This window comes from Rhinolophus sinicus, linkage group LG05 (assembly GCF_036562045.2).
Source record: "Rhinolophus sinicus isolate RSC01 linkage group LG05, ASM3656204v1, whole genome shotgun sequence".
NCBI lineage: Eukaryota > Metazoa > Chordata > Mammalia > Chiroptera > Rhinolophidae > Rhinolophus > Rhinolophus sinicus.
This window is the reverse complement of record NC_133755.1, coordinates 95,293,448-95,321,399: the sequence shown is the minus strand read 5'-3', so window position 1 is coordinate 95,321,399 and position 27,952 is coordinate 95,293,448. Positions and strand designations below refer to the sequence as shown.

Genomic DNA, 27,952 nt, shown 5'->3' with positions numbered 1-27,952 from the left:
TCACAGCACGGGGCACGTGGGTGGCAGCTGCAAAGCCAGAGGCAGTGGCTGTGCCAGAGGGGCGTACACTGGGGTGGTAGCCATGGCCGGCTGGGTGCTGGTGTGGGTACCTACGGTGGAAGTTGTGGGTAACAAGTCCCCTGAAGCCACCTGTGTGGCACTTGCCAAGGCTGCTGGCCTGGAGCAGAGGGTATGGGCTGAGCCTGAGCCGTAGCTGGAGCTGCCAGTTTCAAGGCCTGGGCAGAGCTGTGCAAGGTGGTGGCTTTTGCTGCTGCCCCTCAGGAGCCCCAATGACGAGGTGGGAAAGTGGAGTGCCGTCCATGGTGGTGACCTCCGTGTCCGAGGCAGGCTGGGGAGCCCAGCCTGCAGAGGAGCTGGTTGAGGGGCTGGCACTGACTATAGAAGTGATTGGCAGGCCGGTGGAGGGGAGGCAGTAGGATCAGTGATGGGAGGGGTCTCCGTGAGGAGACAGGAGAATCTCTAGACATCTGGGTGGGAGACTGTGTTCTGGAGGTGCTGGGAGCAGCGAGGAAGGTGGAGAGTGGCATCTGTGGCAGATGAAACCCAGGCTTTGGTTTGCAAAGGGCCTCCTTTCTCCCCACCCCCTCATTCAGAGGGGCTCACCTGATAGATTTCAACATGAAGGGGTGAGGGGATGCTGCGGCAGCTCCAGGAGCAGACCAGTGAGGAGCTGTGCCTTGGCTTGCACAGTCCATGCCAGGTGCAGGAGTGGTCCCTGCAGCAGGGTAGGCACTGCAGATGGAGACTCAGATATGGTGCCAGCCCAAGTCTGAATGCTGGGAGTGGGGGGAGGGTTCAACTAAGAAACCATAATGTCTGATAACGCTTCTGTGTGAGGAAAAAGCTGCCCCTCCAGCCCTTGTCCTGAATCCAGACACTTCAGTTCCTCACTGTATGTCCCTGGTGTCTTTCAAGCTGCTGCCCCAGAGCTGGAGCTCAGAGAGAGTTAGTCCATCAATGAGTAAGTCTGTGCACAGGCCCTTTAAAAGGAGCACCTGGGACTCCAGCTGCCCTCCATCTCATTCCGCCACAGTCTCTGCTGGTTTTCACAACTAGAAGTTTTGGAGATTTCTCTTCCTGGCACTGGAATCCTGGACTGGCGAGAGTGATGTGTCTGGGACCTCTCGCTCCGCAGGGGGACCTTGACTGCTGAGGTGTCCCTGTCGATTTTTAATTGCCGTACATGGGTGTGGTACCAAACCATTCCACCTCTCTGCCCTTCCTGCCAGTCTTAATGTGGCTTCTTCTGTATGTCCTTAGTTGTAGGATTTCTGTTCACCTAGACTTCAAGCTATTCCTAAAGATGGTTGTTGTGGGGAAAGTCCCACCAAGCAGTTTCCAGGCTCTCGGCCTCACGTGGAAAGGTGCTGGCTCAGGTAGTAGATGTCCATCAGCTGTGACTAGTTGGCCATCAGCTATTACTGGTTAGCCATTAGCCACTGATATAAATGCTGTGGCTAAGTTAGCAAGTGAGGTTGGTTGGCAGAGAAGCAGGCGGCAAACTGCAGATCATGTGGCTCTTACTTCCTGTGTCTCCAACCCAGCTGCCAGCGAGAATATAGCGGTATGACCCCCCTATCTATGGCTCCGTGGGTGTTCCTTTTTGGCCTCACCATATCCTGTGTTCTTATGCGGGGAGCGGGAGCTGAGACCCCGCATGACACCCTGCCTGACAGTTGTTCTGTGGTTTAGTTGTAATTTTGGTGTGGTCGTGAGAGGAGGCCATTACTATGTTACCTACTTTGCCGTCTTGACCAGACTAATTTTTAATTTTTTTTAAAGCTCATGGATGAGTACAACATGATATATGTATCTGCTAGTTTGAGAAACTTAAGATTTGATTAATAATACTATGTTCTCATCCCTATTACGAATTAGATATCACTCATCAAAATTTTCTGTTTACAAGAAAAATATTCAGATCTAAACACAAAATGAACGAGATATAAACAAGCAGCAAAGTCCTCAGTTAACAGGAGACATGAGAAAGAGTGCTCCTTTTACTCACCAGATGTAATGCTGTTTTCATGTCAAGCAATTAAAAGATATTGTGACTTGAGAGTAATAGTCTGTTTCAAGAAAAATCAATGCTAATTAAAGAAGAGCCGACTGTTCTAACAGTACCCTTAAAGAGGAAAAAAAAAACTGACATTTCCCTTTGTCACAAGACTTTGTAATAGCATGTAAAGGCTTAAAATAGGAGATGACTGCACAGGTATTCTGGGCATCCACATAGGTCCAGCGATGAAGGGAATGTGTTTGTATTGGATTTGGTGAGTACATCTCCCTAGAGAAGATGCGTATTCAGACCCTTCAGATAAAGGTATGTTATGTTAGTGGTAAGAGGTTGATCTTCCAGATGCTCTTTGGAACTGTTAACAACATTATCTTGTGCCAGCCTGATATTTTATTCTATCAAGAATAGACAATGCAGACAAACCAAACTTGTCTTTGACATCCGGTCAATCCTTTTACTTGTATCACCTCTTCTATCTTTTAAGGTTTCACCTTCTCACATCTTTCCTGGGACATTACTTGTTAAGATATCTCTTCTCTTTTCTGTATCTTCAGCCTTTCCCTCTCTTCTGGCTTGTTGCACTTGGCCTCTATTCATACCCGTGCTAACAGATCCATTCTCTGACACCCAATAGTTCTCCGTTTCTTACATAAACCTCTCTCAATTTTTTTTTTTTTAAGTTTTAGGTATACAAAACAATGTAATAGTTAGACATTTATACCCCTCACAAAGTGATAAGTCCCACCCTCAATCATCTACTACCCATCTGACATAAAAATCCAAATACTAATTCGAAAAAACCTCTCCCAATCTTATTCACCCTCTGTCACCAGTTCTTCCTCGCCCCTCATTCACACCATAACCCAAGGCAGTCTACTTCTGCCCTTACTGCTCAAATGAAACTGCTCGGATTACAGGCATTACTGATTTCTTGATTAGAATTCGATTGGACATTTTTCAGTAATTGCCTCCTTGGATGGCTATTTCATTTGCTACTGTTGATCTGTTTTGACTTTTCAAAACATCTACTTCTTTGACAATAAGAACAACACAGTCTGTGGTTTTCTTGATATTTCTCTTCCTATCCCCTTTGCCTTCTTTGTGAGGTCTTTTTTTTTTTTTTGCATTTCTTAAAAAAAAAAAAAAAAATCCTATTTCCCAAAGTTTTCCATTCAACCTGCAGCTCTACACCTGTACATACATTCTCCATGGGACCACCAAAGGGATCCATTAAAATTCAGGGTTGATAATACCACTTGATTGCTTTAAATTCTTCAGTAACTCTCCAAGGTAAAACTCTTTTATGTGCAAATATTCTCATCTATGATCTGCTCTTGACTAACTCTATAGCTCTATATCCCTTCACTTTCTGCTTTAAATTTACAATCTGGCAACTTAGAGGCATTCATACTTCCCCATTGTACTTTCTCTCTGTTTACCTTTTGTTCATATTACCACCTCTGCATGGTGTGTCCTTCCTTATTTTACTCCACGCAGACCCCACCCTTTTGCCTGGTTCAAACCTACATATTTTGATCTCAGCTCAAGTAGATATTCAGGAAACCCTTCCATTACCCCAGTGGCCTGAGAAATGGGGCCACTTTCTAGAGCACCTGTAACACACATGTGTGTCTCCATCAGTATACCTATTTCAAAATTTTATCTATGAGTATAAAACTTTATCTATTTATGGGTCATTTTTCTTCATACATGATAGTTCCTTGTCAGCAGAGCTATTTATTGATCTTTGTATACCCTGAGCCCAAGCAGAGTACCTAGAATATCAGTTTAATTAATCCTTTATTACAGTTTGCAAAAGAGACTCCTCAGGAGACTTCTCTGTCTCAGTTTGGCAGAAACTTTTGAACTTGATAACTGGTAAATTCTGTCAAACATATTTATTTTGTGCTACTTGTAAGAATTAAAGGCTTTGCAGATCTAGATAAGAAATGAGAGGTTAGGTAAAAAATAAAATAGACGAAAAGATATACTACTTTCTATGAGAATCCAAGATATTTGTTTCACTCTGTAATGCCAAAACTTACTGACAGCCATTACATAATGACATTTGTATTTAGTAAATACTACAGGTAGTCATTAAAATATCAGTGTCCATGTGACTCATGATGTAGGAAAAAAGATCAAATTCCTTTCTTCGAATGGAAGTTTTCTTTAGCCATGTGCCTGAGAAACATTCAAAGAATGAAAAACCTGGATTCTCCCATTTTTCATCCCAACCTTCACACCTTAGGAGTTACTACGGGCAAACAGAACTGTGTACTCAGACGACAGGTAGCTCTAAATTGCAATAGTAGCGCTCTGGAATTCATGTCCACATTTTTGAGTTTCATGGTAACTGGTTTTATCAAAGTTATTCTAAATATAAGTCCCTGAGAAGAAATCAATGACTTTATCTACACCTCGGACAACCTGAGTCTGTCCTACTTCTTTAGTATACGCCAGCATTTACCTATGGGTGTATCTTCTTTAATGAAAGATATCATCAAAGTCAAGCATAATACCCAGGAGATATTACCTAATGGCATAGCTTTTAATTATTAAAAATATTCCCTAGAACCTGCAGGCTGCACTTACATCCATGATTTTTGTTAATGCACTGCAACAAAGGGCCTCTCTCTTGTGATTCATTAGTTCTTTCACCAGTGCCTTTCCTCTGATTGCTGTTTTATTCATGTACCACTGGGATACATAACTGCCAAATGAAAGAGGATGTCGAAGGAAAGAAACAAGTTTCTGTCCCTGAAAATCACCTGGGCCTTCATTAAAAAATCTGGAGACTGGCCCTAATAAAATATTACCAAGTTGGACAGGCTCTGATAGCAGCTAAGAGCATCTCCCCCCAGGACAGAAATCTCTTCTACAACTTTCTCAAGTGCTAGTGAGTCACCTATCTCCTGGATATATCAGCGAGGGACAACATACTTACTTGTGATATGCATGCAGTATTTTCTCTACATATTTTACATTATTTTAAACTATTGGCAAAGAATGTACCTACAGAGTAATAGAAAATGAATATCGTTTACCATGTTTCTAATAGAGAGTGACATAACTAAGAGCATTGGGCACAAACTAATTTTCTGAAAACAAGGCCCTTAGGTCACATCCTCTTTAGTAAGGAGAGTTATTCAACCTTCTAGGTATGTGGGTGAGTTCTACTTGGTAGGTGGTTGTGAGTGGGGGACTCTGTCTCAAAAGAATCTAGGGACTTTACCTTAATTAAATTCATGCACTGACCTGCCTTGAGTGGCATGAGATGTAGTTATTGTAAAATGGCACCACATTTTCTAAGATTAAACAGAATAAGTAGTAAGATTTAACGACTATCTAATGATATCACCCTCTTAAAAACCTCAGATAGACCCAAGGTCAGGAAAATAGCAATAAAAAGTCAACTTGACAATAAATAAATAAAATCTTGAAATAAACAGCTTTAAAAAGGATGAAAATGGGAAAACAAAATCAGAGCTACGCTGAATAAAACGCTTTTTGGATTGAGTACAGCTATTAGTGGAAAAACCCAGTAAGATCAGAATGTAAATAAGCCTCATAAGAACTGGAAAGAGTGGTTTTAAAAGCTGGAAAAGAAAAAAAAAAAAGAGGCTTTCTTTCTTCTTAGGCAGTTGATTATAAACTAAAGAGGAAACACTACAATGAATCTAAGACTGCCTGAATGATTTTCTTCGTCTGAAAAGGCTGAAAGCTTAACAAATGGTATTAATGAATAAATTGAATGAATAAATTAATGCCAAGTCTCTGTACACAGAGATACGTTTAAATACCTGTAAGGGTTAATTAATCAAGGCTTGTGAAATTTCAAACCAGTTGAAATTGTTAGGTTATCTTTCTATCCTTTTTTTTTCAAAATCTGATTTTCTTCTCACTCATTTTATGTGGCTTTTTAAATCAGATTTGTCTTAACCTTTCAGATAATAGCAGCTAACCAATAAATCACTCATGATTAACATATTCAACAAATATTTTTTGTATCTACAATTTACCTGACATTGTTCTTGGTGTCAGAGATATAACGGTGAACCAAACAGATATGGTCCCTGACCTCATGGAGCTCACAGTCTAATTGAAGAGATGGATATAACACACACAATTTCCCAAATAAAAATATAATTATAATCCATGGTAAGAACTATATGGGAATACAATTTGTCTCTGGGAGCATATGACTGGGTTGGCTAGAGAAGTCTTTCATGAAAAGATGATCTTTGAGGGAGGCCTGAAGAATTAGCAGAAAATAACTAGATGGGGAGGCAGGCGTGGACTAGTAATTCAAGGAGAAAATTTCAGGCAGAGGGAAAAAGTAGTGTGGGCTGAGAAGCATGTTAAGATGTTGGTGGTTAATGAATAATGTATTCCTTCCAGGATTTTCTTTATTTTAACAGAGGACCCCCCCCCCAATTGTCTTTATTATTATTACAATACAAGTTGTCTACAAAATTTTTCTAATTGTAAATGATTTAAGCAACTTAGAATGATATACATTAAAATTTGGAAAATCACTTTCTCATCTTCCCAAAGGTAATAATCATTATTAAATTTTTATGAATTATTCACATAAATTTTATGTATGTGCACATATGCTTTTTACTTTTATTTTGTACAAAATGGGTTCATACTATACACATTCAACAGCCACTTGCTTTTTTTTTGCTTAACAGTATGCCTTGAGAACTTTCCTTGCCAGCACATATAGTACATATATATGCTCATCTATTTTATATATGCACTATGTTCATATGTGTGATATATATGATATATGGTATATACATACATATGTAATGACTATATCATAATTTCTATAACCATTCTATAACCATTCTCTGTAAACACACATCTAGATTATTTCCAAGATTTTGCTACTTTGAACAATGCAGCCAAACACATTCTTGCACATAGAAGTTTTTGTACCTATATGAGTATTTCTTTAGAAAAAAATTCCTTGGACTCAGAATTATAAAGTCCATGGTGAAAATTTTAAAAATGTTATAGTTATTAATAACCAATCTGCCTTCCTCTCCAGAAAAGTTTTCTCTTAGCTAAAATGTACAAAACGTAGCTGCTTTTCTGCACACTTGCCAAAAGTAGGTATCATTAATCTTTAAAGTTTTAACAGAGAGTTCTTGAAATCTGAAGTATCTTCTACACAAAGTTAATTTCTTGTAGAGTTCTCCAGGTAGTAACTGCCTGGATCAGGATATAAGACAATGAGAAGTGGTAGGCATTATATCAGATAGAGAGGACCTGGCCTACATAAACGCATTCAAATTCAAATCAAAGCACTGTAACAGCCACATAAAATAGATTGGAGCTAGAGTCCACCAGTGTGAGTTCGCTCATGTAAAAGATATCTAGTGGGAAGCAACTGGAACCAATGTTCTTGGTTCTCCAAATCATTCCAGTTGGCTATCTATCCAACATCACTATACAGAAGGTGAGCCTGGTTTCTGAATAGACTGCAAGACCCATAGATTTGGAAATTCCTTGTTAAGGATTGAGATGGTGGAATTTCACTCTCTGGCACCTTAGGATGTGGTGAATTTTTTCATACTACTGAGGGCCAGCTGTACATCACAGTCAGTCAATATAATAGAAGAAAAATAAAACATATATCAAAGGATTTCTTACATTGTCATGTACAATAATGAAACAAACACAATAGCACATAATATACACTCTGTTTAAGATCCAACATATGAACTAAGGAAAGGAATTAATTACCCTTTCAGTAAAGCTCTATGAAATTGATGAGTTTTTAAAAATGCATTACAATCCTTTTTGTTTTACAGAAACATAATGTTTCAAATGACAGTGCTTTGCCTTACGAATTGATTGAAATCATAACATTGAAAAGTAGAACACTTTTTGTAGATTAAGTAGAAAGAAAATATTTTCAATACACAAAGTTCAGCCATGACCAACATCCACAGGACTTCTGAGACGCATGTGTCTTATTAATATTATGACAGACTTTCAGAGCTTCAGAGATCCAGATGGTAGTCACATGTGTCTGAAGAAAGAGTAACATGACTAGCTGAAGAAGGATTTTATGAAAAGAGATGGAAGGAATGTAAGCCATGACCATTTAAGATGCTTTATCAGGATGTCTCTTGTCTTTGGCTCTGTAGCAAATGCACCTTAGGCATCATTTTACATTAACTTATCCTACTTTATTTATAGTAAGACGGATTCTATAACCTTCTGCACAAAAATCAAAGGAGAAGACCATTTCAGAAGGTCATGATTTTCTTATGTAGAGAGTTTTCCTTCAGCAGGATGACTGAAGACCCATGATAAATGCCCACATGAGTAGCTGTCCTCATTCAAGGAATTTGCTATATACTTTTTTAGTAGTTACAGTGAGGATAGTTATCAATTAGGGGTTGCATTTGGCATGATGTAACAGAAACCTAACTACAATGGCTTAGCCAATAAAGGATTTTATTTTTCGCGTAGTATAAAAATTATTGACACAAGTGGTCCTCATCTGAGGTAGCAGCCCCAAGAAACCACCCAAGTCTCGGTCTTCCTATAAGTTTATGCCCCATCATCTTTGGCATGTGGCTCTCATACGGATTCATAATGGCTGTTTTAGTTCCAGACCACATTCCAGGCATAAAAGTAGAACTGGTTATCTTAGTAATACAAAGCATTTCTAGAAACTTCTAGCAGAATATGGCCTATATCTCATTGACTAAAAATGCATCACATGGTCATTATTTCTGCAAGGGAGGCTAAAAAAAATGTTGATTTGAGTTGGCAAATTGACAGTATGTACAAAGTCTGTGGGTAAGAATGAAGGTAGGCAAACAGTGGTTCTAACAAAATGGGTTTCCACTGCTATTTTATCTTCCCCAAACTATGGCCCCGATTGCTAGATTTTGACTTACGCCATTGTCTACTTAAACACTTAGAAGTTACTGGTATATTGCTCTAGAGTAACTCTTTGCATATAACATCGAATTAGAGTATGCATAAGTATCTCTCTGGGTACTCATTTTTATGAGAGGAACCATTTTTAGTGATGAGGTTGCCAAATTATCTCCTTAATAGTACTGCCAAATGTGTAATAGTATTTCACTACTAAGAAAATTATTGTATTCAGCACGATTCCTAATTAACTAACTTCGAAAACTCACCTTTTGATCAGTGCCACGTAAATGAAATTTTTCCTTGAACAAGAGAAATCACCTTTACCATATATGATTATATGTCTGTTTTTAAAACTAGATGATACGTATTTTTTTCCTCAGACCTCATAATACTCAGGTAGGTAAGGGCAATTTTACATTTCCTTATAGTTCAATCACAAAAGTGATACCTCTGGCTTCATTAGCAATAGAATGACTTGCTTTTTTTTTTTTTTTTTTATGACTTAATTCCTTGCTGAATTTCACTGGCATGGTTTTTCTAGAGGAAAGCTATGAAGAACAAATTTCCCAGACTGATCAATTTCATTAGAAAAAGACTCCTCTGGGAAGGAGACTACTTGAAAAAAAGTTCAATATTTGTTTATTGCCATCCTTAACTCCTCCTGTCACAGAGGGAAATGTAAAAAAAGTCAAACGGGAAGGTTTTTTTCCATGGAATTTTCAAACTCCAAAATAAGAGTGTTGTTGATTTCTTATTAAAAACAAAACAAAACAAAAATTCCAGGGACAAATGTTGCAATTGCAATAATATAATTGTAAAATTGGATTGTTATTATTAAGTGGAAACGTTTTATATGTGTCTTTTATATGTGTCTTGAAGGACATCATAGCAGTAGGAGATTACAATGTTGACAGTCAGTTTTAAAGAAAGTCATTAGAATTGTTTTGCTGTTCTTGTTAACTAAAGGGTATTTAAAAGTACAGAAGAATAGTAGACATAAAATGCAGCAAAAGTTAAAGGCAGAAGAAAAAAGGCATCTTAGGTTAATTTTGATTTACTTTGTGCTTAATAAGCAAACTAAATTCGGAGGTTTTTTTTTCCACAGTCATTTTTTGATATTGAATAGTAACGTGTTTAAGTGAGGGGAAAGACTGATGTTTGAGGGTAGTATTTTTTACAACGGATTTTTTTTTTTTTTTTTAAGTAATAACTTAAACAATCAAATTTCCTAGGGAACAGAGAATTAAATACAATTAACCACTTAGTTACTCTCTCCCTCGACAGCTATTTAATTCATTTGTGATCTTTCCTAACTCATCAATTAAGACTTTTTGCTGGAGGTTCAGTGTCCATTATCAAAAGAAAATAAGTGATTGAAATAGCTCTTGAGATAATTCACACACACATACACACACACACACACACACACGCACGCACGCACGCACATGCACACACACTCTCTCTCAGTAAGTAACAGAGGCAGGACAAGTCCAGGGTCTCCTACTGAAAGCACTCTGCAGCGGGAGTTTTTTCTTGTGTCCTCAGCCTGCACAGACTAGGAGTTCTGGGTTGTGATGGTCTGAGAAGCAGCCTCCATCACATGAGTGATGATGGGAGCTGGAGGAAAAACACTGGGGTTCCTTGGGTGGGATAATTCCAAGGTGCATTTACACATTTCCCCAGAAGCCCCTAAGAGAATTGAAGCCGTGCTGCCAAGAGCAGTAACTGGTTCATTAGTAGCTCCCTTCACTTCCCGGTTTCACTGTCCCTCTACCATACGGGTGCTTCCTCAGGTGACCTCACAGATCAACTGCTTCCCTCAAATTCTTGTCACGGGATTTGCTCCTGAGAGAATCCTACTTAAAACATATCGTCCCATTTGGTCTCAATTACTTGACTTTTATAGGAAAAAATATTGTGAGTTTATGAACTTTCTGACTGCTATGCTTGTTTTTGTTTTTACTGGAATTATTTAGTTATATTAATTATTTGCTTTTGTTTTAGAGTCCCAGCTTTTGAGTCCAATATTTGTCCATATATTTATTTTCTACTCAGTGAAAAAATAATTGAGAGCTTGAGTAAATGCCTATGAAGAAGTCAAACAAAATGAAAAATCTTCACTATTTTCTATTGTTTTTCTATTTACCATTTTATCTAATCTAAGAATTTTAGTAGCAATATCTATAAAAACGTAAAATGTCACTATGAAATAAATTGCTGTGATTATATTCATTTAAGAGGTATATGCATTCCTACCTAATGGTTTTATTCAGTGTTCTGCCATGTTAACCAGATGCTCAGAATTATCCCTCATAAAATTGAATATTTTATAAAGTTTGTGTTCAGTGCTTCTCTCATCCTTTTATTTCCTAAATTCTTTCTGTGTTCCTAGCATAACATAATTTCATATCTTTTTCTGCCTTCTGGCTATCCAGGGACCCACACTTCATACTGAACACGTGATTGTGGGGGAAGCTTTTTGATCTTCACTTGTAGCAAGATTGTGCCATCTTGAAGCCAAAAGCTGAGATGGAAGCTGCCTAGTTGTGGCAGAGTAGGCGTCCCCTCAGGAAACTGGTTCTGGGGTATTTTCCTGGAAGGGATTTTTGAAAATATACCACAGAGAACTTCTCTAATCCTCACAACAATTTTGTGAACGCCCAATTCCTTATAGTAAACTTCTTGCTGTTTAAAAACACAGAGTATTTTCTGTATGAGTGAACCAATACGGAATCTGGTACCAGAGGACAGGGTAAGCAGCAAACATCAAGAATAGTAATTAGGAATTTATTATTTGCCATCGTTGGATTTGAAGGCAGGTTACCATTAGAGAATTAGTGCATGACATAAATTTCTTTAAAATATTAAGGACAGACCAAGTGGTGGTTGACACAGCATATTATGATGGGCATAAGTTATACAAGCACTCTGGAATAAGACAGTTTCTGCAAATTCTGCTATTAAAAAAATAATAGAATCAGGGCTTTTAATTCTGTACTCAAGACAGTATCAAGATAACCAAAGATTTTCTATGACTATACTAAAAAATTCTCATCTCTTTTACGCACAAGGTTTACGTAGGTAATTTCCTGGTGCAGAATCTGATTTTGTCATTTCCTAAATTTAAACATAGGTTAATTTTACAGTCTCAAGCTAGCTCTTGTGGAAGTTAAGATTTATTGAAAGGGTAGGATTCAAATATAGCTGAGTACCTCAAACTCCAAAATTTCACAGAATTTTCTATATCAGTAGCAGCCGTCTTTCATTTGTCTGAGGACCTCGTCTACCTTGCTTGAAGACCCTGCATTAAACTCACATGAGCTTGTTATCTGGCAGACAGATGCCAATTCTTATTTGCAATCCCTGTCACTCCTCACTGCCTTCTCATATACCAAGTCAGAATGTCTGTTGGTTAGCAAACTGCCCCCAGAGGGCAAGGAAAGACCGGAGAAATAGGTAGGCCACTCCAGATTAGTAGGTGGCAAGTTTTCATAAGCATGGGAACTTACATATTGGATACTTGATTTGGGCTGCAAGAGAAGAGCTTCTAGCCCAACTGTCAGAATCTTAAAAGTTTGTAAAGCAGCCTTAGCTGGGTTTAGTCACATATTTTGTCTAGATGGTCTCAACATCGCATTTACTCTCTCAAGTCTGCATCCTTGAAAATGGCCTGGCTGCAGAAAAGGTGGGTAGAATTTACATTCCAAAGACAGGGGATGGGGTGAGGAACCTCTGATTGCCTGGGTCCAGCTTGGCATCAACAGGTGGTCATATTCTCTCAGTGACCTCCAACAATAGCTATGGTGAATGAGGTCAATTGTCAATTCAAACCGGAGAACAAAGGTTTACATATGAAAAGATTTGTAAGACTTGTAAAATCTGGAAGATTTGTGTAGAAATGATGCTGAGAGTGCTAAACCAGGGGGAAGGGAACATGGTTTTAAATAAGGCTGGATTTATTCATCTGAGGGTCTTAAAAGAGACTCTGCTTCAGCTTGAGCAACTGAGAAAATCTTGTTTTGTTAACCAAAATTGGACTAAAGGGAAGCCTATATTGAATGAAGTTTGAGATGTCTGAAGTTCTACAATAATGTAGAGGGAGGAATCCAAATGTTTAGGAAGAGAAGGCTCAGAAGACTTCCACTTTGACCAAAATCCCAAGAGCTACATTGATGAGGAGAATACCACCTTCATTGAAGCCTTCTGTAATAATGGCTGTCTTAGACTTGGAGAGAGGGACAAGGTAGGAGATGCTGCCAGTAAAATTAATAACCTCATTTAGACTAAGAAGATCCCTTAATTATTACTGTGTAGGTACACATGGTTACCAAAATGGGGCATGACCCGAGGAATCAGAGTGGTTTGAATTTCACTGACCTGTGGAGGCAGTCAATTGATCATGCAATATCTAGAACTGAAAAAAATAGAAGTCTACAAAGTTCTTACCTTGATCTGCTTAAACAAAAGTACTTTAAGCTGATGTGAGTCATGAAAATGGAATTATGGGCTCTCCTCAAACTAAAATGGGAGCCAGTTCACAGACCCTCACCACTCTAATGGAAGAGTGGCCAGATACACTTGAGGAGGACCCAATACATATACATATTTCATTTCTTCCTCTAGTCTTCCCACAAACCTGCAGTCACTTACTAAAGTAAGAGAAGACTGGATAAAGTGACATACCCACACCTTCATAGACACTTTACAACATTTTTTCCTGAAGTAACAGGTTCAGAATGCTATTGAGTACCACTAGTCAAAGTGGGGGACATTTAGGTACTCAAGATAAATGGAGACATTTGGCCCAATGTCTCACAGTGAGGCTAATAGGTCTGGGAAAATTTTCTGCAATATTTTTTTTTTTCAGTTTCTGAGTTAATATAATAATAAGAATGCATAAATTCAGCAACTGATAGAATCCCCGCATTAACCAACTGTGAAGGTTCTTATAGTAAGAAAGGCTACGTGGGAGCTCTAGAAATTTCCCGTTATTACCCAAATAATGAAGTCAATACCTGATCCCTGGAGAACTAGAGCTATTAGTGGCAACGTCAAAGCCTTAAAAGATTTTTTACAAGGATAAGGATTCTTTTATACACCTATTTAAGTCTATAGAAGATTGACTCTGTAGAACAGTAGATTACAATAAACTTAATTAAGGGGTGACTATCCGTAATTGTAGATGGTAGTCCAGATTTAGTATATTTAGTGAAGCAAATAAAAAAGAGTTTTGGCAATTAAGTTCGTGAGCTCATCCTAAGAAAAGTGCTGCATACCTCATTGCTAAATATCACTATGGTCACCTTTGAAGTACTCCTGCTGGGATGTTATGTACCCATGCCAGCACCTAGTCCACCCTTCAAAGCAATTTTGGAACACTTTTTCTGGAATGAACATCAGAACTGTCGTTGTATTACTGTTGATGTCATCAAAATGTCTTCCTTTCTATATATATATATTTATCTCTGGGTAAAGAAAAAAGCCAGATCAGGTGAGTAGGGAGGGTATTCCAATACAGGGTATTCTAATAAACTAAACACTCCCTCACAGACAGTGCCATGTGAGCTGGTGCTTTGTCGTGATGCAAGAGCCATGAATTGTTGGCGAAAAGTTCAGGTTGTCTAATTTTATTAAGCAGCCTTTTCAGCACTTCCAAATAGTAAACTTGGTTAACTGTTTGTCCAGTTGGTACAAGTTCATAATGAATAATCCCTGTGATATCCAAAAAGGTTAGCAACATTGTTGCCACAAGTTTGTGAACTTAACTGTCCATCCTCATATATGTTGGTTTACTTTCAAAGCAGAGCTCTTGTCTAAACCTGAGAAGCAAATAATTGTCCAACTAAACACTTTTCTGCTCCAACCCTATTTTTACTATTATCAATTGCAGCACATCTAATCAGATTCTATTTCAGTTTGTTCTAAATTAGGGTTTTCTCAACTTCTTTTAAAATATTCCCATATGTAGTTATTTCAACCACTTTATTCACAGAGGTTAATTTTTCAGTCCCTTCAAACTAAGCATTGATCCCTTAAATGACTGAGTAGCATAGGTAACATTTCTTAATTTGTCAAGAGCTAAGGAAGAGCACTCAAAATCATTTTCCTTTAAAAAAAAACTGACTGATTTTTCTTCTAATGTCGTCAACTCTTTGAACAACTGTTCTCACAGAAAGGTTAATAATTGCAAAAGAAAAAAGAGCTTATTTTCTCTTGACACATTTTTCTACTGCAATCAATATTGCAATTAGTGTTTAATTGGGTAACATCAACATATAGTATAAGCTTTAAGTACAGCTATACTGTCATTGCAGGACAAATACAATGCTTGGTGACCTAACTCAATAACAAAACACTTCAAAACACTTAAAAGTACAAAATGCACCTTTCTTGTTTTTACAGGATGGGTATACAGTGGTAATAAAAAAAAAACAAAGTCCCAACATGGTGATATACATGGCACTGGAAGAACTGCCAAGTTATAACTGTTATTGTGATTTGTGCACTGAACAACAGTGAAAAATAATGAGCATACCACATATGGCCTCCATTGCATATGCTCAGCTCTGCTGTTATAATACAAAGGCATCCATAGACAATGCATAAATAATAAGCACGGCTGTGTTTCTATAAAATTTTATCTGTGGACATTGAAATTTGAATTTTATATAATTTTGTTTTGTCATTCTTTGTCAAGAATACAAAATTATACCCTAAATACATGGAGGTATTCATGTTAAGTAATGAAAACCCAAAGCCTGGACATATTCATTTAAAAGAATCGTGGAATGTATAACTGTATTTTAAAGATATTGTGTCCAACTCGGTTAATTTACTAGAAAATAAATTGAGGCTCAGAAGTGTTAAGCGATCAGTACAAATCTGGCAAAAAGTTAGTGACAGTAGAGGGTAGAAACCTTGATTCCAAATTTCTGATATAGTGCATTCCTTAGGTACAAAACAGACTTTATATACCTAGTAACAAACACACATTTTTGTTTGCTTTATATTTTTTTTACTTTTTTCCTAAAATATATCATAAGCATAAAAGTGCCCAAAACACAATATGCATTTTATATAGCAGTAGTAATAAGGCCAACACCAATGCACCTAAAAAAATAAAAGCAAGTGATGATAACGACATACCTGACTCTTTAAACTTCAATGTAATACTTTCAGCATTTCACAGTTTTCTGTGATGTTTACTGTAACTACCTTTTTTTTTCTAAACATAGATTACCTTTCTCAGATGAAGGGAGTTCCCTTAATTTCTTAGTTCCCTAAAAGTTTCCGTGGTACTACACTTTTCAGTCTTTCGGCTTAGAGCCGGGCTTTACTTATCCTGCTCTGCCGCCCACCCCCTGTGACGGTGCCTATGTCGAGGGTCAGGTGACGACAGAGAAAGGGGGTTTGCTTACCCGATCCTATTAGGATCACTCCTCTGATTGGAGAGAAAGGTTCGCTTTCCTCACATTTTAGGCACCTCGGAGCCCTGGCTGTTGCCATTGGTGCTTTTGCTTCCACACTGCAGTGGAACGGCCTGGTGACTGGGGTGGGAGAGAACAGAGAGAAATAGGGAGGTGCACTTTCCCACCTCCCCACTCCCTATTTGTCAGAGAGTTATGAGACTTCTTTCCCATTCTTTGAGATAGAACTTGAAGGTTTCTGGAACTGTCTCTGTGGCTCCCATGTACCTGCACTTCTGTCCAGGTTGGGTGATACCTTGGGACAAAAAAAGAGAAACTCACCATTAGTGTGGTGGTATTTCAAATTCGAATCATCTCTTCCCATCCTCCTGCTATCCCTTACCCTTCAGAGACCATGCACCCTCTCCAGGTTTCATAGCTGCATTCAGTGGGAGAGACAGTGTATGAAGTATGTCTACTCCTCCTTACCCAGAGTTGGAACCGGCAAGCTGACCTTCTTATTTTTCCAGCTCCACCCGCGTGAAGGTAGATCTCCTACTTACCCTTGTCTTCGGTAGGCCAGTGTTTAGCTGGGAGACCTTGTGAAGGCATTGCCCTTCCTTCCCATCAGGGTTCCTTCTTTTTGGCAGAGGTGTTCACTTTGATCTTCCACCCTTCTTAGTCCCTAGGCTTTATTCTTGCCCCATGTATTCAAGCCCAGGAAGGTGCCTGCTTCAATGTTCTGCATAGCTCTCTGGATTCAGTTTTTCCTTGCTGTTGCTTACCTTTGAGGGTATTTATGATATTGAAGTGAACCCAGCCATGCATTAAAAAATGGTTGTTTTTTAACATTTTATATAGTATTTTTAATGTTCTCTATGTGGAAGCCTTTTTAAAAAAAAGGTACATATATATATATGTACCTATAGCTACCACAGTAGCTTGCTATAGAAGTTTTGATTGATTTTTCTTTTAATAAAGTTGATTGGTGGTTTTCTTGTGATGTGGACACTGTTCTAGGGAATATTAGCCTCCAGTGATAGTAACTTTAATAAATTAAGGACTCGTCTGCTCTATGTTTGTATCTAATATTCCATCTCTTTTTATTTATCTCTCTGGCATATTTTTCTGGGGTATTTTATAAACACTTAGGAAAAAGAGAAGTGAAACTGACTTAATGAATCTGTGATATGATCCTATGAAAGTATGATAATCAAACTTCAGGAACAAGAGAAGATTTTGAGAGAAAATTTACTCTACAATTGGGCCTATGATTGTGACATGATACAAAAGGCATGGCTTCCAGATTTTAAAATTTTGGGTTGATTCGTTGAAAGATTTTAGATGGGGAAAAGTGGTTATTTTCCATTATACCTGGAGGGTAGCAGTACATTTCAGTTCCCTAATAAAAGCCAGTGATGCTCAGTGTGATTTACAAGAAGAGAATTTCAGGAATGGTGAAATACATAGAGACAGCACTTTTCAGGACAATTCCATCATAGTAGTATGACTCTCTGTAGCAAAATTTGTTTCCAAGACTTGTGAGCCTGATAATTCTTCAGTAAGAGGATCCTAGGGGACAGGGGACTGGTATATCTAGAAAGCCCAAAGGGGTAAGCGCTGAATAAGATGTAATTTAAGGGTTTTAAATTAGGTTTAACAAAACCTGTAGGGTAACTGGATCCAGTATTCTCTGAACACTACGAAGTCAGTGGCTTAAAAAAAAAAAAAAATCTGTTTTTGTTTTTTTTAAAACATGTTTATGGCTTTAAAAAAAAATCTGTGTAGAGATTAGGCTCTCTTTGGTGCAGAATGTCATTATAATAGAAGATGCATGGATGGAGAGAGAAATTGTAGTTTATGCGTGTGTTGTAGTCCAGTAGGTAGTTTCGAGTTAATGCAGTCACCCTTCCAGCTTGCATTCTCTATATGGAGGATTTGGAATCCCTTGGTACATTTGGCTTTTGAAGTAACATGTTTGATCCTGGTAGGCGCCAACCCTCTGTTCTCCCTGTACTCAGAGGGTGAAATTTTCTCAGTATAAAAGTCAATAGCCACTCTGATGTCTGGATTAGAGATGCTCATCAGAGAAAAGCAACGATATGGATCTGGAGCAAAGTGGGTATCCTTAGGTCTAAAGTGGGGTCAGCCCTGTGCTGGACATGTGAGTCATGGTGGACCCAACTTTGATCTGGAGGTGCAGCCAGCCTTGGGCTTGGATGGATCTTGGCTGTGTGTTTGAAAACGAAGTCTGTGAATTGTCATGAAAAAGTGCTACCATGATGGTGGCTCATTAGTGTGGATCATAGTGACGCATTAGTCTGTTTGGCTTCCCTTAAACTATAACAACAAACATGCACTAAGCCAGTGAATGGTGAACATCTCCTCTAGGCCTCCTCATCAGTCAGACTAGAGATTCAAGCTTTATACAAAGCATGTGAGATTCATATGACTCAATTATCTATTGCATGCATTTTGTCACCCCCATCAGTCAACCTTTCCAAACTTCTCCCCTCTTAAAACAAGTCATCTACATCTCACATCCCTGTGACTATTTCGTGACTATCAGTTTGTACTTTCTCATCACTTCACCTTTTCCCCTATCCCCTAACCCCCTTCCCATCTAGCAATCATCAGTTTTTTCTCTGTATCTCTATGAAATACAGTATGAGAAATATAATCAATAATGTTGTAAAGATTATGTGGGGTGCCGGATGGGCATTGGACTTATTGAGGGGATCACTTCACTTCACAGACTGTGTAGATGCCTGACCACTGTGCTGTACACCTGAAGCTGAAGTAGAATAATATTATATGTCAACTATAATTAAATATATATAGTCACAGGATATAAAGTACAGCATAGGAAATATACTCAACGGTATTGTAACAGCTGTATACGATGTCAGAGGGGTAGTGACTTGTTGGGGTTATCACTTTGTGAGGGATGTAAATGTCTAATCATTATGTTGTTTTGTACACTTGAAACTAATATAAAAAATTAAATGAAAAAATTGACTAAAGAAAAAAAACAAATCACCTACAGAATGGCTACTCACTTACTATCTCTTCTAGTAGACGTAGGGAGTTTAAACTGTTTCCTGCCATTTCTGTTTCTGCAATCCACATGGCATTGTGTCCAGGGGCATCCTAACTTCTGGTGTGTCAAATGATGCTCAATTAATATACTACAGCAGCTGTGTGACAAGAGCTTCATAAAACGGAGTCTGGTATCTGCTCAGTGTCCAACTCTCAAGTTCATGAATGAAAATACAGTTGGTAACTGACATCTGCCCTTACCAAATGTGGCCTTTTTCCTTCTCTCATACCATTACTCTCCAGCTGGAGATTCACAAAGAAGAGGTTTTTGGACCCAGATTTTGCAGTAATTTGACAGAGGCTATGTACCAAAATGTGACAACTGAAATGCTTCCTTTTTAAAAATCTCTACTCTCTAGCTAGATGTACACAAGCAAGAGCGATGTACCCCAAATTACCCTTTACTACTCTTCTTTCTGTATTTAATCTAAAGAGAAAAGTTGAAGGGGAATATGTCCAACTTATGAAGGAAGGTATGGCAGACAGACATTCAGGTGACCTCCTCATTATTACTCTTGCCTTCTGGTATTAGGCCCTTTTATAATCTGTGGTCAGGATCTGTGACATGCTGCTGATAAAGAAAATATGGCAAAAGTGATGTGATGTCACCACCTTGATTATGCTGTTATATGGCAAAGGTGAAGGGATTTTGCACATATGATCAAGGTCCCAAATCGATGATTTTGAAATAATCAATAGAGAAATTATGAGGTGAAATCTGGTGAAAGCCCTGGGAAAAGAGACAGACAATTCTGCAAATGAATGGCAAACACTTATTTCTAACATGAAATAGCACTGGGAAATATCCAATGGAACTTTTTCAACTTAGAAGCCTAGTCTTTACTTGAATTTCAAGAAGTTGTAGCTACATACTATATTACTAAAATCTGAAGTAAAATTATTCCCTGTTAATTTCCTTACAATTTCTTTAAAAAATATTAGTGGAGATAAATTATCTACCAACTTTAAAAATCTAAACTTATGTGTACTGAACAAAAATAAATTTAGTTTCAGAACATTGCCTATTAACAGCAAAGTATGATAAATAGTGCATGTTAAACTTTTCCCAACAATTCATTTCTATAAAATAGTTGATTGAAAGTAAAATGGGACAAATATATTCAATACTTAATGAAAGATATTAACATCTTTCCAAATACAGCCTTTAACTTACAGAAGATTTAACTAAAATCCTAAATCTTTTAAAAAATACAATACTAAAGTTTCTAAGATTTGCTTCAAAAACTTTAGTGCCTTTAGAATCATACCTTTCAAGAATCAACACCTTTGGAATACCAACTGAGCTCATTAAACCTTAGAAAAATTAGAATTATACACTCTAGTTTGTAATTATGAAAAAAAGTTTTTCTATGTTTAAATTAAAATGCACCTTCAGAACATGTATCGTTAGTTGTGAGAAAAAAATGTATTTTTCACAATTTGGCCCAGGGTGTACAGTTAATAAACTGGTTTTAGCAAGAGAGTTCTATCTCTTTGTTTAATGAAAACTTTCAGTTTTTTAATTTTGGGTATTGCTTTTATTTGAAGAATAAAATAAAATGTGAGAAGGAAAAACTACTCACAGAAGCTTCCAAATGATGGCAACCTGTTTCTTTCTGGCAGTAAATAAGCACTAGGTGCAAGTTGTACGTTTGGAAATGGCTGCACTGAACTGACTTGAGCAATGAGCAAGTTAAGAAACAGAGTGAAGCAGGACTGTTGAATTTCAGATGCACAAGCCTCAGAGTTGACAAGGAAGAGAGTTATAGTTGTTCGGAGGAACTCTGAGATGCTGTGTCTTTGAACAATGCAACTGAGATTAGTTTAGATTGGATATTAAACTATAGGAAGTCACTTTAATGGCTTTCTAGCATGTGGGAGGGCAGAAAATCCATTAACTTGCACGTAGGGGTGTTTGTGAAAATGTTCCCTTTTATTTACATTAAGAGTAGCAGTCCTTTTGGGTCAGTAATGCTTAAGAATTAAGATAGTCTCTTTATGAAGTCAATTAGTAACACTTTCAAGATTTGAACTAAATTAAAAATAAAATTTTTGTAAAGTACACAGAAACCAACAGTAACAATATACGAGTATTTTATTGTTTGACCAAGATTTCTTCAGAGTAAGCTAGTTATTATGCAATATATAAACGATAGCTTCCTATTCAAAATTACTCTAGGTTTATTTAGCAAGTCGTATTTTTATAAACAAATATCACGTTTAAGTGCATTTTATATTTATTTTCACATTTCTGTATGTTTCCCTACATATACTGTGTTTCCCTGAAAATAAGACCTAACCGGACCATCAGCTCTAATGAGTCTTTTGGAGCAAAAATTAATATAAGACCTGATATTATATTATATTAAACTATATTATATTATATCTGGTCTTATACTAAAATAAGACCGGGTCTTATATTAATTTTTGCTCCAAAAGATGTATTAGAGCTGATGGTCTGGTTAGGTCTTATTTTCGGGGAAACACGGTGTGTGTGTGTGTATATATATATATATATATATATATATATATATATATATATGGGCAGAAATAACATGTAGTTGCAATGTATTAATATATATTGAAACACGAAAAGTGTGGATAAGCTTTGAAGTTTTTATGGGCCATAATTGTGGGCAATTTAAATGAACACCTGTAAGATTAATCTTGCACTTTAATTCTCAAATGTCTAACTAAAAGGGGAAAATAGACACCAATATGTCTAGCTGTTCAAATACATAAATGACCCTGACCAGACTTTTATGAAAAAACAAGAGGAAAAGATTTTGTTTCCATTGTCAAATTTGTTTTCTATAAATATAATGTGTAAATTTTAAATTAGCAGACACCTTATAGGGATGGACCCTCTCAAAAAATAAAATAAAATAAAGTAAAATAAAATAAAATAAAATAAAATAAAATAAAATAAAATAAAATAAAATAAAATAAAATAAAATAAAAAATAAAACTACAAAACACAAAAAGGCAAAACCAAGTAAAGCATAATGTGATCATTTCCAAGCAGCGTTGGTTATGTTACCCTCTTGCAAAATGACAGACAAAATCGTACTTGTTTTTACATTTGCACCTGCACATGTTACACCGGAAAGGATTCTCATAGCCATGACATCCACACCAATAAAGTAAAGGAAGTTGCCTGCAAAGTACAAGTCACAGTGCTGGCAGTGGTGTAGCAGCTGCGGGGCCTGGACCTGCATGGTCCGAGCCGGAGTGCTTGGCTGGCCCTTTCCTGTGCTAGGTGTACTTGTGCGGGCACTTGGTTCACTGCTTGGACCTGCCACCGGACTGTCGTGCCTTTGACTATGTGATGGCAGATTCGGGGCTTGTGGGGGAGGAGCTCTGGGGAATGCTTGCTGACGCGGCAGAAACTACTGTCTGGGCAGAGGGCTGCAGCGTCCTGAGAGGCTTCTCTTTGGGGCAGCCTACTACATCAGCGGATGCGGGCTTTTGGTTTTTCTGATGTCAAACTGACAACTGTCCTGCTAGAGTGGAGAGCTGATTTATAGGGCTGTCAACCCGGAATTCTCGGGGGTGCCTTGGTAGGGCATCAGTTGACGTGGTTTTTGCCCTACTTTCATAGGAGTCAGTCTGGAGGTTTGGGAGTTCATAAGTAAAATCGTTAAGGCAGTCTGGTTTCTGAACCACCATAAAAGGTGGACTTAAGTTGAATGTACTCTTTTGCTATAGCCAAGATTACTTGTTTTCTGTAAAACGCCATCTTGCCCCCCCCCGCCCCCATTTTGTTGCTTAAGGAAGACTTAGTACCTTTCATTGGTACCATTTTATGCTTGCACCTTCAATGATGGGACAGGTTACTTCTATTACTGCAGTGGAAGGGACATAATTCACATGTGTACAGTGTTTCTCCTGTATGGGAACATATATGGGCTTCCAGATGACATCCGTAAGCACATGCAAATGAACACAAGTGACACCTATGAGGTTTCTCACCTGTGTGGATTCTAATACATTCAATAAGCCAGGCTGTTCCTTTGCTGGCATAGGTGCAGTACTGACTCTTGAACTTCCCATGAAAGGTCCTTTCAAACCCACTACTAACATTCCAGGGTTTTCATCCAGGGAGACTTCAGCAGATGGGTGATCAAGTCTATTCTGATCACCATCTGTTCCAGCTCCCTTCTTTGTCCCCACTAACGGATCCAGAAATCATGTTCACATGATGCATCTGCTGAGTCAGGTATTCCTGCAAACCTTTCACGAAGTCCAAAGGCTCTGGTTTTCTTTTCACCCATATTTTACTTTTTATTTTATTTTATTTTAATTTAATTTTATTATTTTATTCTTTCTTAGTTTAGTTTAATATAATTTACAGTTATACCTAGTGGGGAAAAAAAGCTTTTCACCCCAAATCAGTTCCTCCTTTTTCTTGACCCTCCAACATTAGTGAAGTGTAGAGTAATTGAGATTTACTCTAGAGACACACCAAGAGACTCCAAAAGGCCATGGAGGGACTTTAAACTAAAACTGAAAACAGAGGTCACCTGACAACTGCAATGAGTAACCCCCACCGCCTTGTCCTACGCCGCTGCTACAAGGCTTTGTCCCACCAGCTGTTCTTTACACTTGCAATGCTCCTCTCTTGTTTGTGTATATGTTTAAGTCTCGCATATACTTGTAGACTCAGTTCGAATTGTTTTGTGATTACATTTTGTGAGTCTATGAACTTGACTGAAATCTCCTCGAAAAGGAGCATATCATACTCTTTTTGGGTTCCTGCCATACTCGTATGACACAGTCCTTGGATCACGGAGGTGCTCCTGTAACACTCCAGCTCAGATGGATCTTCTCCTCTAAACTCAAATGTGTTTATTATGTGTACTACTTGTTTAGCATTTAAGGACTAGCTTTCATATTTTTCAAATGTTAATGCTACTCTTATTTGAATTTTCACATGAGGTTTCAACTCACAAAGAGATTGTAAATTCCTGTAGGACAGAAATCATGCATGTTATTTCTTTATATCCTATGCTTTACCTATAACAATGAAAACACGTATAGCATTTGTTAAAATAATAAAAGATTGAGGGACTTGAGTGGGGATATTACAGTAGATCAGCGACCTAACTTGAATGTCTATGGATTAAAATAATTTGAACTTTTACTTAGAGTCTAAATATTTTGAAGTTATGATACCTTCTATTGTTAAGTAGGTTTATTGTTGCTCCCCCCTTTTTTTTTGGATACACTAAAGTATGATTCTACTTCAGCATCAAGAACCAAACAATTTTATAGTATTATAAGGTATGAAATCCAGCCTGGAGATTTTATTTATTTATTTAATTTTAAAAAATATTTTTATTAAAATATAGCTAACATACAATACTATATTAGTTTCAGGTGTACATCATACTTATTCAACAGTACCCACCTGGCACTATACATAGTTATTACCATATTATTGATTATATTCTCTATGCTAAAGAAGTGATCACCATGATAAGTCCAGCAGCCATCTGACACCATACCAAGCTATCGAATATTCTGGACTACATTTCCTATGCTGTACATTACATCCCCAAGACTTACTCTTTTATACCTGGAAATATGAACCTCTTATTCTTCTTTATCTTCCCCCCTTTTAATTTTTCAATTAGAATTGACATTCAATATTATTTTATATTAGTTTCAGGTGTACAGCATAGTGGTTAGACATTTATATAATTTAGGAAGTGATCCCCCTGAATGGTACCCACCTGGCACTATATATAGTTATTACCATATTATTGATTATATTCCCTATGCTTAACTTTACAACCCATGACTATCTTGTGACAACCAATTTATATTTCTTAATCCCTTCACCTTTTTCACCTTGCCCCCATTGCCCCTCCCACCCACCACCCAACAAATCCACTTTACCCATCTGACACCATACATAGTTATTACAATATTATTGACTATATCCCTTATGCTATACCCTACACCCCATGACCACTGTGTAAACCAATTTGTACTTCTTAACCTCTTCCCCTTTTTCACCTACCCATAAACCCCCTCCCATTGGCAACCATCAAATTGTTCTCTGTATCTGTTTGCTTGCTTCATATTTTTGTTTAATATGTTCTTTAGATTCCACTTATAAATGAGATCATATGGCATTTGTCTTTTGCTGTCTGACTTACTACATTTAGCATAACACCCTCTAAGTTTTTTCATATTGTCTCAGATGGCAAGATTTCATTCTTTATAATGGCTGAGTAATATTCCATTGTATATATGTACCACCTATTCTTTATCCATTCATCCATCAGGGGAAACCCAGGTTGCCTTCATATCTTGGTTGTTGTAAATAATGCTGCAATGAACATATGGATACACACATCCCCTTGAAGTAGCATTTTGAGTTTCTTTGGATAAATACCCAGAAGTGGTATTACTAGGTCTTTGTCTATTGTTATAGCCTTTGTTTTAAAGTCTATTTTTTCTGGTGTGCATATTGCTACCCCAGCTTTTTGTTTGTTTCTGTTTTCATGAAATATCATTTTCCATCCCTTCATTTTCAGTCTGTATGTGTTTTTTCAGATTGGAAGTGAGTCTCTTGTAGGTAGCATATGTATGAGTCGTGTTTTCTTATCCATTCAGCCACATTGTCTTTTGATTGGAGCAATTAACCCTTTACATTTAAGGTAATTGTTTATAGATATGTAGTTATTGCCATTTTACTATTCATATTTATGATTTTTTTTTTTTTTTTTCATCTTAAAGAAGTTCCTCTACAATTCCTTGTTATTCCAGTATTACTGGTTTGGTGGTGATGAACTCTAGCTTTTTCTTGTCTGGGAAGCTCTTTATCTGTCCTTCGATTCTAAATGATAACTTTGCTGGATAGAGAGCAGTCTTGGTTGCAGGTCCTTGCTTTTCATCACTTTGAATATTTTGTGCCAATTTTTTTATGGTTTGCAAAGTTTCTGTTGAGAAATCAGCTGGTAGTCTTATGGGAGCTCCCTTGTAGGTAACTAACTGCTTTTCTCTTGATGCTTTTAACATTCTCTCTTTGTCTTTAAACTGTAGCATTTTAATTATGATGTATCTTGGTGTGGGCCTGTTTGTGTTCATGTTGTTTGGGTTTCTGTGCTTCCTGGACTTCTGTGTTTCCTCTGCCAGGTTAGGGAAGTTTTCCATTGCTATTTCTTCAAATATGTTTTCAATTCCTTACTGTCTTTTTTCTCCTTCTGGTACCCCTATAATGGGAATGTTGCTACACTTGATGTTGTCCAAGAGGCCCTTAAACTGTCCTCATCTTTTAGATTATTTTTTTTCTTTTTGCTGTTCTGATTGGGTGTTTCAGGCTACCTTATCTTCTAAATCGCTAGTTGGATCCTCTACTTCATATAATGTACTGTTGATTCCCTGTAATGCATTCTTCATTTCAGTTATTGTATTCATTACTTCTGACTGTTTTTTAAATGTTTTCTATCTCCATTTTTATGTTTCCTATCTCTTTGTTGAGGTTCTCCCTGAGATCAGTGGGTATCCTTATAACCAGTGTTTTGAACTCTGGATCTGGTAGATTACTAGTCTTCATTTTGTTTAGTTGTTTCTGCAGCTTTGTCCTTTTCTCTTATCTGGGACATGGTTCTTTGTCTCCCCATTTTGGCTGCCTCCCCGTGTTTGTTTCTATGTATTAGGTAGGGCTGCTATGTCTCCCAGTCTTACTAGAGTGGCCTTATGTAGTAGGTGTGCTGTGGGGCCCAGTGGAGCAGTCTCCTGGTCACCTGTGCTGCAGATTCCAGGTATGTCCTTTGTGTGGGTTGTGTGTTCCCTCCTCTTATAGTTGAGTCTTGATTGCTATTTGCACTTCAATGGGATGGACTGACTCTCAGGCTCAATTGTTGTCAGGACTGACCTTGACTGCAGTGGCAGAACTGTGGTGCAGGGGCCTACCTTACAGAGCAGGATCTGCCTCAGCAGAGCTCTGGTGTCTGCCCGATCCATGCCTTGGGTGTGTTGTATTTGGAGGCTGCTGGATGATGCTCCAGTTCATTTGGAAGCTGGCCACTAGCTGCATCAGCCCCAGGGCCACCTGGGAGGGGACCCAATATAGGTCAAGTTCAGCTGCAGCTCGACCCCACCTGGGGCCACCCAGCAGGAGCCATAAAAGAATCCACAGATGGCTGCCACCTGTGCTGTGCTTAGGGGTGCCTTGATAGGCCAAGCCTTGAACCAAGGACAGCTGCCGCTAGTGCCAGGCGTAGAGCTGCTCAGTCAAAGCCACGTGACATTCTCAAACCAGATGCTGCTTCTCTGGATTCCATGAACCTTTGAGAGACCCTAGGAAAGTCTGTAGCATGAGCCAAGGCAGGTGGTTTGTATGAAAAGGCCACTGGAAGTGGATTGGGTGTTCTGGAAAGTTGGGCAGGATGGGGTTTCGAACCACCAGGGCATGATGAACGAACAGATATGAAGAAATGCAACAAGGGGGAGGGCTCAACAAAGAAACAATGGCTTCTGCTGGCTC

General features: G+C 38.0%; 1 pseudogene; it reads right to left on the bottom strand.

Moving 5' to 3' along the window:
* LOC109448869 (zinc finger protein Pegasus) lies at positions 1-27,429 on the bottom strand (annotated as a pseudogene).
* Positions 27,430-27,952: the final 523 nt, after the last annotated feature.